This window comes from Castanea sativa, chromosome 9, assembly GCF_040712315.1.
Source record: "Castanea sativa cultivar Marrone di Chiusa Pesio chromosome 9, ASM4071231v1".
Classification (NCBI taxonomy): Eukaryota; Viridiplantae; Streptophyta; class Magnoliopsida; order Fagales; family Fagaceae; genus Castanea; species Castanea sativa.
In genome coordinates this window covers 7,582,346-7,598,343 of record NC_134021.1, presented here as the reverse complement: position 1 = coordinate 7,598,343, position 15,998 = coordinate 7,582,346, and the positions used below count along the sequence as shown (strand labels likewise).

The 15,998-nt window shown below is 39.3% G+C and overlaps 1 long non-coding RNA gene across 1 annotated transcript; it reads left to right on the top strand.

The window, feature by feature from the left end:
- Positions 1 to 3,813: 3,813 nt before the first annotated feature.
- On the top strand, positions 3,814 to 5,894 carry LOC142611156 (uncharacterized). The gene is made up of 2 exons (XR_012839957.1): positions 3,814 to 3,978; positions 4,582 to 5,894. It is a non-coding gene; the product is annotated as an uncharacterized LOC142611156 (long non-coding RNA).
- Positions 5,895 to 15,998: the final 10,104 nt, after the last annotated feature.

The following is a 15,998-nucleotide window of genomic DNA, read 5'->3' as shown; positions in this document are numbered from 1 at the left end:
GCGGATGCAATCAGGCTGAATTGCATGATCTAGGAAAGCTAGAGAAGATAAGGCTTCATCAAGTCAGTTGGTAGCAAGAGCTTGGAGGGCTCAAGTACATGAGGTAGACTAGGGTTGGAGGGTCTTGTATTATTCATGTACTCCAACTTATTCTAGTGGATCAATTTACTGCTTGGAGGGTGGCGGAGAGGTTTTTCACCAAGTTCTTCAGTTTCCTCTTCGAGAACACGTTCCAATGTTATCTTGTGTTTACACCCTTCTTCCCTACTCTTTTAACTTTTATTTTATTGTTATTATTTGATGAATATGGTTTAGAATAATTTTATTATTTGTTCGCTCGTATTAATTCTTATTCCGCACTTAGTTTAAGTTAAAATAAAAACAACCGAGCTGTAACTTTTAATTGGGGGTCTAAACAAGCTCTTGTGTTTCACACAAATTCGAGCTTTCAGTTATAAATTCTTATCCATACATTTTTAAATATGTGGATTAGATTTTATCATATCATCAATATTTAAAAAATAAAAATTAACTATCATTATTTTTGTATCTATTTAAGTAAAATTATTGCCAACGTTGACAACGTCTTTTCTATTTTGTCCATTCACTACAGAAAAAGGGAAATGATCAAATCAAAGCTTTGTTTCTTTCTTATAGAGCATAGCTAACAATTTTTTTTTCTTTAAATTTTTTTACAAATGTTCTTTATTTTTATTACGTCTTCTTTAGGGTTTTGCTATTTATTTTTCTTAGCCATTGTATTTTTTTTCGTTTCTAGTTTTAGGTGTTATGACTACAAGCATGTTTAGGCTAGAATAAGGGTTTCTACCTTAGGGTTTGTTATGCAACCTCAGCCTTACATGCACTCCCTTACTAGGAGGCGTGTGCACACACCGCTAGTCAATTGTAGGTAGGCACTTTAAGAGTAGGCTCTTTAAGAAACGCAGACTTAGGGTGCTTAGAATGTTTAAATCTTGTTAGAAACATATTGGTAGGTAGGGCCTCTTTGATATGTGATTCTAAACAACAGTTTTCAAAGTTTAAACATTGAAAATTATGGTTCTGAAAGAAAAAAAAAAAAAAAAAAGTTTGGTAAGAGTGTTTTTTTAAGAGTGTTTGAGTTATGTTGCTCATTTTAGGGCATTTAAACACTGGATTTGAAAAACTCCTTTTACTAGTTTGTAGATTTCAAACAACGTTACTCAAAGATATTTTTGTAAATATTTTAAAAATTGTAGATCCCATTGATTAGACTACATGTCATAACTTTTTTTTCAAAAAAAAAAAAAAACACACACACACACACACACACAAACCAAATACACAATTATGTTTTTTCACTTTTGAAAAGACGTTATTAAAAAATATTATTAAATACATTTTTTTCATTATGAGGTCTTTAAATACATGTTTTCAAAACACTTTTTAAACCACAGTTTTCATATTATTTTGAGCAACTATACTCAAACACCTCTACAAGGCTCTTTATCTTTCAAGAGGCTTGGGTGCCCTATACCTTTTCATTGTACCATAATTTCAAATACATTTATAATTTGTTAAACCTCTATATAAAGATACAAATTTGTTTTTGAACCTAAATTAAGTGGTGACTTCCCCGCCCATAAGGTTACTGGCATACTCCTGTGCCAATTAGGATGGTCCCATACTGATACAGGATTGCACCTTTACACATGAGGGTGAGCACAAGGGTCAACTTAGTATGTCACAAGGCTAACACCACCATGTCATTCGAATGACACGGTGGTGTTAGCAAACCCAAAACAGCCAAATATATGATAACCAAGAAATGTAACACACCATATGAACTTATTATTTTGTGATAATTTGTTTGTTTTTCAAGTTAATGCTGAGATGATTGCTCTAGTTTCATTGGGGAACGTTTTGTACTTGATGATACTTATTATTGGTGATGCATTAATTATTGTCAATTGACATTGTTTAAATGCTGGTGCATGTGTTTTGTTTAACATTTTTATTTTGATAGTATAAATTGGCATTACAACCTCCCACGCAACCTACATATAAAGGTCCTGCGAGGGGTGGGGGATCGTGGTGAGGCACAATGGACAGTTTCAATAACTAAGGCGTTCATTGAGATATGTTACGATAAGGTGTTGAACGGTATAGGTAAACTGGTAGTTTAGTAAGAAAGAATGTAAAAGAGAGGCTAAAATATTAACATAAGCAATTTAAGAAAGGTGGTTTCTATTTCATTCACCCATTTATACATATCCATACACACAAATGCTACATGGCAAAATAATGGTGAAAAGTAGACATACAAGTGAAATTAGTGAGGGATGATGCACGTTAGCATGTGTGTACTTTGTGTGCACTAGTGATCATCCATCTAAGACTAAGTTCTAAGCTATGAAGAGAATTCGTAGTTAGTGAAAGTTCGACTCACACATATATAGGAATAGTAGTGCAGGATCCAAAAAATTGGGGCTATTTTATATGATGAACAAACATACGCAAGAAAATTCTAATTATGCCAGCTTTCGAGAGAGTCCACTTGCACTTGAAGGAGCTAATTACAGACTACAGCTACAGCTTTCAAAGGAAATTTGTAACATGATAAGGTAGACACTATCACACTAATGATCTAGTTGATCATGTAGAGCATCTTGTCCCATTTACCCGGCCCATTTGTAACGAATAGCACTAGATCAGTTGGTAGCCGACGCCATAGACGTCGTGATGCAAAAGAGACAGATAGGGATAAGGTTAATAAATATATTGGTCACAACTTTGTGATGCACTCTTAGCCTGAGAATATTGGGGACAGGCCATAAAGCTTTACAAGTTGGATAAAATAACAAAATGGAATCCCATTAATAGAGAGAAATGGATAACTTTTTAAGACTGGTTTGTTTGATTGGTGGATTTTAAGAATGATGGAAAAAAAATAGGAGAAGAAAATATTTTGGTGTGTTTTGTTAAGAGAAGAAAATGGGAAAGAAAACTAGGGTCCAAGGGTTTTCTCCCTTGACCCACCAATTACACTCTCTAATTTGAAGAGAAAATGGAGAGGAAAAAAAAAAATCCCACTTAGAGATACCAAATTGCCCTGTGCAACTAACGTTCACTCTCACTTTGTCCAAAATTCTTTTTCCAGACTCTTTCTTCTCATTTGGTCCTTTTTTTTTTGTGTGTGTGTGTGCACTGTTCACCCAATTTTCCTTTCATATGTTGTTTTTTTTTAATCCTTTTTTTTCCTCATTTATTTTGGTTTTTTGTACTCTCTCTCTCTCTCTCTCTCTCTCAATGAAGTGCACTCCATTTTTTTAATAAAAATATAATTCGTTACTTTTATATCGTATAGGAGCATGATAGTAAATTTATACAAATCACATTTTCTATTCTACCATTTTTGTTTTCAACCAAACTAAAATTTTTTTCCATCTCTCCAATTTTCCACTCCTCCAACAAAACACAAATGAGCGAAAATAAAATATTTCTGTCTTCCCACTTTTTCATCCCCTCCCCATTTTCTATTCTCCCACTTCTATTGATCATAAGATTGGATTGATAATGTTTTAACTGTAATCCCTTGAAAACAAATTTAATCCTACACATGATTTTATTCAATCCTGCTTCATCAATCATGTTCACTCTTTGTTCATAAAGAACAAAAATATCTATGTAACGTCCCAGTCAGCCCAAAAAAAAAAAAAAAGTAGAGGGGAGATTTTTTTTAAATTCCCACGTGCCCCACCTAATCCCCTTCCCCACCACCCATTTTCACTCATCTCTTTTTTCTTTGGATAGCTCACTCTCTTCCTTTCTTTTCATTTTTTTTGTTTTTTTTTTTTTGTTTTCCCTCATACACTCCTCTCTACTCTTATATTCTCTCACTGGTACTTCCACACCACCACCATTTCCACCATCATTTCCCAGCAAGATCACCAAGAAATTCTTGAGAACCTATAAGCATCTTCACATCCTTTTTTTTAGGTAAAAATTTCTAATCTTTTTGTTGGGTTTTACACTTTTGCTTGAGGTTATTTTTATCTAAGCTTTGATAATGATACTCATGTGATTTATGAGCATTGGAAGTGATATTTATGTGTTTGTATGTATGGGTTTTGTATTGGTGGAATTATTTGATGAGTGGGTATATGGTTTGTGCTAATGATGACTACTTAAGGTTTATGTATGGTGGAAAGTTTAGGGGTTTTGAGTTATAACATGTGATAGTTGGTAAATCTAATTTTTCCATTGTCATTGGGTTTATTTGGAGTTAGTTGAAGTTCTAAATTTATTGTCTTGGAGGATATTTTGATTTTGCTTTCATGGGTCTCTTAATGATGTAGTATAAATTTTATGGAAGCTAGTCACAATGTTGGAGATGATATAAAATGGGTTAACTTTATAAATTAGAGTTTATGCCTTGTGAATCAATTTGTTGAGAAACTTTGGAAGTGGAATATATTATTATTGATAAGGTTAAATACTAGGCTTGCCTAATTAAGTGCTCATTTGGCAATGCCTAAATTGTAGCTAGATACAATTTCAAGCTCGATGCTTATTGTGATAGGTTTACTTGATATTGTTTAGGTTCTAACTAATCTCCTTAGAGCTTGGAGAGTTAGGCTTTTGCGGTTGTGAGGTAAGTAGCTTCTTAATGGGATATTTTTAGAAAATAATCATGTTTCATAAATGATGTTTTTGGGTCAAACACATTTTGAAAAATTATATATGGATATATGTTTTCTTAAAATAGTTGTGTTGTGACCTTTATATGAAAATGCATCATATTTGGTATTGCATTTAGAGAAATGCATGAATTGTTGAAATTGAAAATATGAGCATTTTTTATTTAATCTTTGATAAGGAAATTATGGATTGGTTTATTAAAAAATCTAAAGATGCTTATCTTGTCCTGTTACTTGAGAAATTAATAGAAAATCTTTTTGACAAGAATGAAGTTGAAAACCTTACAAACTTTGTGGAAGTTAGATTATTTAAAGTTTTTCTGAAACTACTTGGTTATAAACTATGTATTTGAGAGGAAATATATACATGTGAGCTTTATGTGGTTTTAACACCATGTCATGTGTGATTTCTCGGTGATCACCCAATTTGATTTCCATAGTCTTTGTGACAACGGAATCAAATCCAAGTCAATGCTCTTTTATTTTGGATAACGCGTTCTTCCCTGTTATCCATGGGGGAAAGAGATTCCTTGATTGTGTGTGGGTGAGGCTGCTGTCCATGGGGCCAAGAAACCACATACAAGAGAGGTCCTATTTGACGCGCTCTCTCTGCTGCCCATGAGAAGAGAGAAAAACCTTGAGGGTATGGGTGAGACTGCTGTCCATAGGGCCAAGAGTCTGCATATCAAAGAGGACAATATTATGCTAGTTGTGAATGGGTGAATACCCTGACCAGTCTATGTGGTAGTGTGGTATATTTGTGATAAACTACCGTATGTCAGATTTTATGGTTTTGGAAATTATATTGTTAGTGCTCACTGATTATGGTATATAGTTTCAAAGTATTTACTTTAAGAAACTTTATGTTTCACTATTCAGTCATTCTTGTCATAATATTATTATTATTGAAAATGAAACTTGCATTTCCCTCACCCCCATTAATTATACTACTTACTAGGTTCTATCTCATTCCATTATTTTATAAACTTTTCAAAGTAGGCAACAACCTTTTGAGACAGCTTTTTGTGGTAAACAGTAGTTAGACTAATGGAGACATTAGATGAACTTTTATAATGGAGACATTAGATGATGTACATCTTAGAATAGGCTTGACTCATTTTTTGTATATTATAGTGGTTGTGACTTTATTCCCACTGATGGGACAAGCTATTGATATGTAATTGTTTATTCAGACATTTATTCTTTTGTGGCCAATGGTCCTTGTAATTAATGCTTAGAGCTCTGACTTACTTTGAGAGTATATTCAATGAAATTATTATGATAATTCTTACTATTGGTACTTGATATGATACCTATAACCACGGGCTAGAGGAATCTAGATCCGCTGGGGTTAAGATTTGACCCAAACCCACATCACATTTACTCCATTGGAGAATTCAAACTTAAGTTACTAGTCTCACATATCTATACTCAATTTTCTCATTTAATCGAAGAACGAAATGTGAGTTAATTTGGTCGTGTGGATTATGGACGTGAAAGAGAACTTAGGACAGCAATGATGCTTGGCTTTTTTATGGCTAATTTCTAGCAAACTTATCGTGTTTTGCATGTAATAATCTTTTTTGGTGCAACATTAAAAAAAAAAAGGATACAAGATGCAAAATTGGAGTCTAATAGAAAATTCTAATTAGATTTAGACATCTCATGTTTTGCACATAATTAACTTTCTAGTGTATAACCCGTGCAAATATAAGATATAATTAAAAAAAATTACATTTATACACATATATGGGTTCAAGTTATACCTAGTATAAGAGTTACATATTTTTTTAAGTCATAGATGAGTTTTACACTCTTTTTTTTTTTTAGTTTTTATTTATTTATATGCACATGATTTTAATTTTTTTATTAGGTTTTTTTTATGGTTTATTTATATTAGACTCTTCTTCTTTTGCACAATATTAACTCATCTAGAACAAAAATTATAAAAACTTAAATAGGACACGTGCATATCTATACTTAATTGTTACAAAAATGCACTTTAATATAGACTAAAAGGCACAATTTCAAGATTTTACCAAAGGCCTGAAAATAACAATTTGAAACTGTCATCACACTAGCCCAACGGTCCCTAACTATCAAATTATATTTATAAAAAAAAAAAAAAAAAAAAAAAAAAAAAAACTAGAACACTACTTCTTTTCAGTTTTCACAGTCGTTAATTTCAAAATTTTGGTTGTTCGGTGCTTTTATATATATACATACTTAGAGGCCGTTCAGGTTCATCTCGTTGCTAGCTGATGATTCCCTAATCGTCAGAGCTGCCGCCTCCACTTCCCTTAAGGACATCGCCGCCTTGTACCTCTCTCTCTCTCTCTCTATGTGTGCGTATGAGAGAGAGAAAGAAAGTGAATGCTGGTTGCAATTGTTGTTGGGTTGTATCTCTAGGAGGACGATGGGTACATGAATTTTTAGGACTTGATTTTGTCATTTCTGTGTTCAAATGTGGAATGTGGTTAGTGTTTTTTGAGCATAATTCTATTGTTTCAGATTTAGTGTTTTTGTCAAGTGATGGCTTTCGGAGTCCGAGCGTTAGATAGTAATGACATGGATCCTCCAAGGTTCAGTTTTATTGCTCAATTCTCATATGTATTGGTGGAAAACCCTTACTTTACCAATCTAGTTAGTTTTTTGAGTATGTTAAATTAGTTCAAAAACCATAATTATCGTTAAATATGTAAATTTGCCATTTTTCTAGTAACTTAAGCTTTTAGAACAATAATGCATTTATCATGATATCAATGCAATTGTCTCCGCTCTACATCATATTTGAAAAATAAATAAAAATTTCACACACTGGGCTCTTTGGGACAATAATTAATTTATCATAATATTAGTGCAAATGTCTCCACTCTACATCCTATTTAAAAAAATAAAAAAAAATCACATCGTAGGCTCTAAAATTTAAGGGCAGTTTGGGCTGACATGTGAGATAGAGTGTTATTACTCTCTTAGGTTGTTCTCTTTTATTTAGGAGCTAAATGCAGACTGGCGAAGAGCTGCATCAGGCCTACTTTTTTCAATAGGATCACATTTTCCTGACTTAGCAAGTCTCTTGACTTGTTGCTTATTTTGAACAATTTCAACAGTAGGTAATACAAAGCCTACACGTTTAAATATATTTAGTAAAACTGATAATAAATTTTTCTTTCTATATTATAAATAGAAAACTCGCCAATCAGCTCAGCTCAAATGGCACCTCCTCCCCTTGTAAGAGCAAGGTAGAGGGTGAGGTCAGGGGGTTCAAGATCCACCTAGTGCATGAGTAGCTTTCCAACAAAAAAAAATATAGGTTAATAACTCTTGTATTAAAAATTCCTTGATACAAACTGAATATCTTATGAAAGTTCTTGCCCTTCTACATTATGTACAGAAAACACTGTTTAATTAGAAATTTCGTTAGCAAGATGAATGTGCAAAGGCAATCTTTATTACGAAAGAAGGAAGCTACACATGAGACATCAAAAGAAAAGGGACCGATTGGCATATCATAAGACACTTGAGCAATATATTTTTCAAAAGTTGTGAACAAAATCACGAATGTAGTTGTTTTGGTGATGAGTGAGCTTGAAAACATTATAATGGATTCTGCAAGGTTTTAAGATTTCATCCAAAATGCTGATGGGGTTTATTCAATTTGTGTTTACCTGGAAAATGCTGCCAAATTTTTGCAAAGGTAACCACTTGATATCATTTGTGGTTTTTTTTCTTAAAACCACATTTCCTTTGGAGTACAAGAAATCAGAAATTGCTCTTTGCAAATTGTAATCAAAATCTTTTACAACATTGAAACTGTGGGGAGTAAAAGGACCCAAGCAGGCATTTGGGCCTTTGGGCTCTACCAAGGAGGGCCGATCTATTCTTGAGCTAAGAATTTGTTAGTACTGCGAATCAGCCCATATGTCGAGGATCCGAGGACACGTCCGAGGGTGAGTTTCTCCTCGGACAGACCCAAGAGAACTCGGAGATTCACTACGAAGGTCAAGACAGAATTCCGGAAAGACTGTTGGTTAAGAGGGGGAAACCCTGAACCTTCTAGATACACCGGTATTAGAAAAATATCATGAGCAAAGGCTGCCACCTCTACATTAAAGACTCTGCACCTACCTCCCTAGCCGCATTAATGGGGAAGTGACCCCTGAACAGTAGAACTAAAACTTCTGGTTACTATTCAAAGGCACTAAGAGAAGAAATATCTAGAGGAGATGGGATTTGAGGGACAGGTGGATAAAACATCAGGAGAAGAAGTATTTAAGGGGGGTAAAGGCCAAAGAAAGAAGGATCGGTCAATTGTAAAGAAAGAAATTAAGAATTGCAACCTTTAAGAGAGAAAGAGAAATAATACAGAAGTGGTCCTCGGCACACTTCCGAGGAGGTCCATTTGTAATTATCATCTATTATTTACAAGTATTTTTATACTTTAGCCTGTTGTCAATTTCTCAACACCTCTAACCTAGATTTCAAGTCCACACTCTACAAATTTCATTGTTTAAGGTTCATTGGGCCTGAGCCCATAATTGTCTTTGGATCCAGGTGCGATTGTGCACTTATAATTGGCGCCGTCTGTGGGAAATCTAGTCTAAAAAGAGCTAGGATATTATGGCAGGCCTAGGCTCACACCATGCAGAGTCTCAAGGATCACAACCTGAGGATCTTTTCGAGCGTCTTGAGCGCCGAAGGGATCGTGAGGGGAGTGTTCATACAGAATATCCTAGAGCGAGCCATACTCATGGCGGGGGTAGCACCACCCAGAAGGATGGTGCTAAGGCCATGCTGAAGGGGATTAATCATTTGAAAAGGAAACTGCGCCGCGTCAGACGCAAGCATTCATCATCCTCATCTAATCCTTCTTCAGAGGAGGTCTGGGGAAGTGGTTACAGCTCGAGGTCATGGTCGCCCCCCAACGCAACGTCCTCTTGTGAGGAGGACGATCCTCCGGTTCGCAAGCACAAGAAGCTCCCTTCCAGGGGCTTGGGGAACGACGCTATGAGTCGGGCGTTGCACCAACTCTCTAAATCGCCATTCTCACGAAGGATTGAGAAGGGGAGGCTCCCCAAGAGGTTCACCCAGCCCACCTTCACCATCTACAATGGCCGGACTGATCCGGTGGAGCATGTGAGTCACTTTAACCAGAGGATGATAGTGCACTCTCATAATGAGACCCTGATGTGTAAAGTTTTCCCCTCTAGCTTGGGACCTATTGCTATGAGGTGGTTCAACGGCCTTAAATCGGGGTCTGTGGGTTCGTTTGGGGAGCTTACCAGAGCATTTGCATCGCGGTTTATTACGTGTAGCAGAGTGCCACGGCCATTGGACTCACTGTTATCCATGGCCATGGGGGAAGGGGAGACATTGAAAGCGTACTCTGATCGGTACTAGGAGATCTTTAACGAGATAGATGGTGATTTTGATGAGGTGGCGCTCAATACCTTTAAGGTAGGCCTTCCTACTAATCATGACTTGAGGAAGTCTTTGACCAAAAAAGCCCGTCCGCAGCGTACGTCGCCTCATGGATCGTATTGACGAATACAAAAGGGTAGAAGAAGACCAGCAGTAAGGAAAGGGTAAGGAGAAGGTTATCCCGTAGGAGAGAAGGGATTTCAGGTCGGACAGATACCACAATAGACAGCCGAGAAGAGATTACATTGGGCAGTCCGGCTCGGCAGCCCTCCAGACCGTGAATACTGTGTTCCGAGAACCAGTACACCAGTTACTGGAGAAAGTTCGTAAGGAGCCCTTCTTCAGGTGGCCTAGTAAGATGGCGGGAGACCCCGCGAAGAGGAATCAGAACCTCTTTTGTCAGTACCATCAGGATGTGGGCCACACTACCGAGAACTGTCGGACCCTTTGGAACCATTTGGAGCAGCTTGTTAGTGAAGGAAAACTGAAGCAGCACCTGTGTCAACCTAATGGGCAGGGCAGCCAATCCGGATCAAACAATCAGAAGAATAATCCATCTCGGCTGGCATTGGGAACAATTAACGTCATCTTCGCTGCACCTGGCAAGACCGGCTCAAGTCCCACTAGGGTGATGGCAGTATCCCATTCTCAGGCCGAAGAGGCAGGTTGCAAGCCGAAGAGGTTGAAGGTGAATTTACCGGTCTTGGGATTTTCAGAGGAGGATAAGGTTGGTACCATCCAACCCCATAACGATGCTCTTGTGGTCACTCTCAGGATAGAAAATTATGATGTGAAAAGGGTGATGATTGATCAGGGCAGCGGTGCAGATATCATGTACCCTGATTTATTTAAGGGGCTAAGGTTGAAACTGGAGGATCTCACTCCTTATGATTCGCCACTCATAAGCTTTGAAGGGAAGGTCGTTGTACCGAAGGGACAAATTCGTTTGCCCGTTCAATCTGGCTCGGAAATGGTGGAGGTGGATTTCATTGTAGTTGGCGCGTACTCCCCATATACAGCCATCCTCGCCAGGCCCTAGCTGCACGCTCTAGGTGCTGTCTCCTCTACCTTGCATGTTAAGATTAAATTCCCCTAGGGGGAATCTGTTGAAGAAATCCTCGGCAGCCAATCTGTGGCCAGGCAATGCATATCGGCTGCGGTGCTGCACCAGACAGAAGCTGATTCTTCGGCTTTGATCACCAAAGACTTATAGCAATTAACAGCTCCGGATGCGCCCGATGCGGTGACAGGAGAGGAGGCTCTTTGTGAGGATTTAGAGAAGTTTGTGATAGCCGATGACCCTGAGAGGTTATTCCAAGTTGGCATACGCTTGCCACACCAGGAGAAGATGGATTTGTTGGAGTTTCTGAAAGACAACATTGATGTTTTTGCGTGGGATCCTTATGAGGCTCCAGGCGTGGACCCAAACTTCATTTGTCATCATTTGAATGTCAACCCCGCCATTGTTCCGAGGAGGCAGCCACATCGGCGTTCTTCTAGGGAACATTCCAAGGCTGTCAAGGAGGAGGTGCTTAAACTCAAGAGGGCCGGGGCTATTAGAGAAGTTTTCTACCCTCAATGGTTGGCGCATACGGTTGTGGTCAAAAAGAAGAATGGAACGTGGAGGGTATGTGTGGACTTCACGGATTTGAACAAAGCCTGTCCCAAGGATTCGTTCCCAATGCCACGCATTGATCAGCTTGTGGACGCCACTGTCGGACATCCTCGTATGAGTTTTTTGGATGCCTTTCAGGGTTACCACCAGATTTCATTGGCATTGGAGGATCAAGAGAAGACTACTTTCATTACTCCAACAGGAAACTACCACTATAAGGTCATGCCGTTTGGGTTGAAGAATGCTGGGGTTACCTACCAAAGAATGATGACCAGAATGTTCGAACAGCAACTAGGGAAGACTATTGAGGTATACGTGGATGATATGGTGGTGAAGAGCAAAACAATACCTTCGCACCTTAAAAATTTAGCTGACACCTTCCAGGTACTTAGGAGGCACAAGTTGCGCCTTAACGCCTCAAAGTGCTCTTTTGGCGTGGGTTCAGGAAAGTTCTTGGGTTATATGATTACTCACAGAGGTATAGAGGTAAACCTAGCGCAGGTCAAGGCTATTCAGGACTTGCAGCCGCCTTGGAACCCAAAGGAGATCCAGAAATTGACCGGAATGATTGCCACACTAAGCAGATTTATCTCTCGGTCAGCCGACCGGTGCCGTCCTTTCTTCCAATTGTTGAACAAATGGAAAGGGTTTCAATGGACCGAGGATTGCGTGTTAGCCTTCCAACAGCTTAAGCAATATCTTTCTCGGCCACCCATTTTGTCTCGTCCCGAGGCGGACGAGGTTCTGTTTGCTTATTTGGCAGTGGCCGTCCACGCGGTCAGTCTGGTCCTCATAAGGGAGGAAGGCGGGGTGCAGAGACCGGTCTACTACGTTAGTAAGTCTCTGGATGAGGCCGAGGTGCGCTATCTACTCTTGGAGAAAGCACTTCTGGCCATAGTTCATGCCACGCGGAAGCTTCCTCATTATTTTCAGTCCCACACTATGGTGATTCTGGCCCAATTTCCTCTCAAGGCGGTCTTACGCAGCGCCGATTACTCTGGCAGGGTGGCAAAGTGGGGAACCATTTTGGGAGCCTTTGACGTTAAATACATGTCTCGCACCTCGGTGAAGGGTTAGGTCCTTGCTGACCTGGTGGCAGAGTTTACCGAACCATTACTAGAAGAAACTCTGAAAGAAGCACACATGGATGAAAAATCAGTTGGTGTGATCACAACCGTAGCACCTCCGACTTGGAAAGTGTATGTGGATGGGGCAGCTAATCAGAGAGGGTCTGGTGTCGGACTTGTCCTGATATCCCCTGAGGGAATTGTCTTCGAAAAATCTTTGAGGCTGGCGTTCTCGACCACTAATAATGAGGCCGAGTACGAATCAGTCTTGGTAGGCATGAACATGGTACATAGGATGGGTGGAAAGGAAGTCCATGCGTTCTCGAACTCTCAGTTAGTGGTCGGCCAGGTCACGGGGACCATGGAGGCTAGAGACCCAAGAATGCAAGAATATTTGGCCCAGGTCAAATGTCAGCAAGCTAAATTTGACTCCTTCGTCTTATCTCACATCCCAAGGAGTGGAAACACCCATGTAGACTCCTTGGCCACGTTGGCAACGTCTACGGCTCAGGGTTTGCCTAGGATTATCCTCGTAGAGGATTTGCTAGAGCCAACTCTTACCATCGTCAACACGGTTCGCATCCATCTAATAAGGCCTGGACCTAGTTGGATTGACCCGGTCATATCTTTTCTTAAGAACGACATCCTTCCTAAAGACAAGTCCGAGGCAGATAAGATACGTCGAAAGGCGCCACGTTTCTGGTTGTCCGAGGACCAGAAACTGTATAAACGATCCTTCTCAGGACCATACTTGTTATGTGTGCACCCCGAATCAACGAAAGCGCTTCTGGAAGAACTGCATGAAGGGATTTGTGGTAGCCACACTAGGGGAAGGTCCTCAGCCCATAGAGCTCTGACTCAGGGTTATTGGTGGCCCAATATGCAGAGGGAGGCTCAGGACTATGCCAGAAAATGTGACCAGTGCCAGAGGTTCACCCCTAATATTCATCAACCTGGAGGGGTTCTTAACCCTCTCTCCAGTCCTTGGCCTTTCGCACAATAGGGATTGGACATTGTGGGGCCATTTCCGAGGGCTGCAGGAAACAAAAGATGGCTACTCGTGGGGACAGACTACTTCACTAAATGGGTCAAGGCCGAGCCCTTAGCAAATATCAGAAACGTGGATTCCAAGAAGTTTGTTTGGAAAAACATCGTCACTAGATTCGGAATACCACACGCTTATTTCAGATAATGGCGTTCAATTCGATAGCTAGGCTTTTAGGAAATATTGTGGTGATATGGGCATCATAAATAGATACTCCACCCTAACTTACCCTCAGGGAAATGGGCAAGCCGAGGCCGTCAATAAGGTCATAGTCAGTGGGCTCAAGAAAAGGTTGGACGATGCGAAAGGCAGATGGGTAGAAGAACTACCACATGTCATGTGGACGTATCGGACTACACCGTACAGGTCCACTGGAGAAACGCCGGTCTCTATGACTTACGGAGCCGAGGCGGTGATACCTCTAGAATCTGGTTTTCCCACCCTAAAGACGAGTTCTTTTAGCCCGGAGAATAACGATGGCCTCCTGGAGAAAGGCTTGGATTTAGTTGAGGAACGGCGCGAAACAGCTATGGTCCAAATGGCTTATTATCAACAGAAGCTTAAGCGGGGATATGATGCCCACGTGAAGCTAAGGCCACTTGCACCTGGGGATCTTGTACTAAGGAAAGTCGTGGGCACTGCTAAGAACCCGGCTTGGGGTAAGCTAGGACCAAACTGGGAAGGTCCCTATCGCATTGTTTCAGTAGCAGATATAGGGTTGTATCGATTAGCTGACCTAGATGAAAGAATTGCACAACGCCCGTGGAATGTAAATAACCTTCGAAGGTATTATTATTAACAAAATGTGCTTTTCTTAGTTAACAGTTCAAAGTTATAAATACCTCAGGGGCTTACAATCACTGTTATTAAGTGTCAAATAGAAACTTGGTTAAGTATGGTCCTCGGACCACAAACCTTGTGGAAATTGATATCTTGTCATTTGTTAAACAGAACCTTAGTTATGCCGGGTCCTCGGACCTCCTATTTTGGGAAAATTAACATTTGAAGTTACTATTCTTAAGTGTCAAACAGAAACTTGGTTAAGTATGGTCCTAGGACCACAAACTTTGTGGAAATTGATATCTTGTCATTTGTTAAACAGAACCTTAGTTATGCCGGGTCCTCGGACCTCCTACTTTGGGAAAATTAACATTTGAAGTTACTATTCTTAAGTGTCAAACAGAAACTTGGTTAAGTATGGTCCTCGGACCACAAACCTTGTGGAAATTGATATCTTGTCATTTGTTAAACAGAACCTTAGTTATGCCGGGTCCTCGGATCTCCTACTGTGGGAAAATTAACATTTAAAGATATCTTATCATTTGTTAAACAGAACCTTAGTTATGCCGGGTCCTCGGACCTCCTACTTTGGAAAAATTAACATTTGAAGTTACTATTCTTAAGTGTCAAACAGAAACTTGGTTAAGTATGGTCCTCGGACCACAAACCTTGTGGAAATTGATATCTTGTCATTTGTTAAACAGAACCTTAGTTATGCCGGGTCCTCGGACCTCCTACTTTGGGAAAATTAACATTTGAAGTTACTATTCTTAAGTGTCAAACAGAAACTTGGTTAAGTATGGTCCTCGGACCACAAACCTTGTGGAAATTGATATCTTGTCATTTGTTAAACAAAACCTTAGTTATGCCGGGTCCTCGGACCTCCTACTTTGGGAAAATTAACATTTGAAGTTACTATTCTTAAATGTCAAACAGAAACTTGGTTAAGTATGGTCCTAGGACCACAAACCTTGTAGAAATTGATATCTTGTCATTTGTTAAACAGAACCTTAGTTATGCCGGGTCCTCGGACCTCCTACTTTGGGAAAATGAACATTTGAAGTTACTATTCTTAAGTGTCAAACAGAAACTTGGTTAAGTATGGTCCTCAGACCACAAACCTTGTGGAAATTGATATCTTGTCATTTATTAAACAGAACCTTAGTTATGCCGGGTCCTCGGACCTCCTACTTTGGAAAAATTAACATTTGAAGTTACTATTCTTAAGTGTCAAATAGAAACTTGGTTAAGTATGGTCCTCGGACCACAAACCTTGTGGAAATTGATATCTTGTCATTTGTTAAACAGAACCTTAGTTATGCCAGGTCCTCGGACCTCCTACTTTGAGAAAATTAACATTTGAAGTTACTATTCTTAAGTGTCAAACAGAA